The following is a 1,241-nucleotide window of genomic DNA, read 5'->3' as shown; positions in this document are numbered from 1 at the left end:
CCAGGCAAGTTCCATCTTTTCTTCTCTGTTCTTATTTTAAGCCAAACATCCAATTTCCTTCCTATAGCAGAAAGAGAGAGACAGACCCATGAGGAAGATAATTCATGTTCCATAGCTTGCAGAAGAAGGAGTCTCTTTGCTTACCTCTGTCACTGGAAGGAGCCCAGGTTCAGTGCTACCTGATGGAATGGGAAAAACTAGGTGAGATGAAACCTTTTCCAATTGCAAACAGTGCCTGCAAAGCCCATTACTCTGTTGCTCATAAATTCTTTTCAGGAACACTCTCAAACAATTAATTTGGTGCCAAAGATGCTCTCAAATTGTCATCTAAACCACATGACCTTTCAGTTTTTTAATCCATGGGAATAATAAATCTCTTGATCTCTATGCTTTTACCCTGAAAACCTGCCCTGGGCACCCCTGAATTTGAACAGTGGGTTGGCTAACTCCTGACTAAATCCCAGTGAGATCCAGGAATTAGGCAAAGTTGAGCCTCTGAATCTGATAGGTATAACTTGAACCATCCCTGATGTCTTCAAGTTCAGCACAAGGCCTTACTTTACTCAAGGCCCCTTTCATAGATAAAAAAGGTCTAGCTATTTAAACGAAAAAGTGAGATATCCCAGGTTCCAGGCTGTCCTCATTCAGATGAATATGAAATAAGAGACTTCAATTGCTCTAAACTTCTCATTATAGTCTCAAACTCTAGGCTTTGAGACTGTCTGGGGAAAAGGGCTATAAAAGTTATTGTTCTGCAGCTGGAGGAATCTAACCCCATTTTGAATTTTGAATGCTCAGGGTCTTCAGAGCTATGTCCATAGAGGTATTCAGAGATATTTAGGCACCCAACTGCTCTTTGTCTCAGTGCCTTCATCAAGAGAGATCACAGTCTGCTTGGATGTAAAGCGTAACAGAAAATGAAAGCACCAAGCAATATCAGCCTGTGGAGAGAGTGAGAAGACAGTTGTTAATCTGAAAATTTCCTTCACATTAGATTCTTATTATCTTTCCTTTTGCACCATAAACTGTTCCCTGCAATTGTGCTTGGGATCATTCAACTGAAAAGAAAAGCTCCCCTGTCCATCTGCCTGGCAGGACTGTCCAAAGGTACCTCCTTTTCTCCTTCCTTTCCTCAGATCTGGCTGGTAAAGCTTATCAAACAGAGCATTATGATACAGTAGCCTCTCCAAACCTCCAAAGTCTGACTCTGAATACTGAGATCCCTGAATTTGTTGCATATG

The 1,241-nt window shown here is 41.3% G+C and overlaps 1 long non-coding RNA gene across 4 annotated transcripts in view; it reads left to right on the top strand.

The window, feature by feature from the left end:
- The window catches only part of LOC108449710, a 49,113-nt gene that overhangs the window by 22,019 nt on the left and 25,853 nt on the right, over positions 1–1,241 (top strand). Inside the window, exon 1 of one of the 4 annotated variants that reach the window (XR_001865981.1) lies at positions 1–201. This exon is cut by the window's left edge and continues 522 nt beyond it. The exons of the other annotated variants lie outside the window; for them this stretch is intronic. This is a non-coding gene — a long non-coding RNA (uncharacterized LOC108449710). The remainder of the gene's footprint in view (positions 202–1,241) is intronic. 4 annotated transcript variants of the gene reach the window in all.

Source organism: Corvus brachyrhynchos, unplaced genomic scaffold (assembly GCF_000691975.1).
Source record: "Corvus brachyrhynchos isolate BGI_N302 unplaced genomic scaffold, ASM69197v1 scaffold139, whole genome shotgun sequence".
Lineage (NCBI taxonomy): Eukaryota > Metazoa > Chordata > Aves > Passeriformes > Corvidae > Corvus > Corvus brachyrhynchos.
The sequence above is the reverse complement of the archived record's forward strand: the minus strand, read 5'-3'. Positions and strand labels throughout refer to the sequence as shown.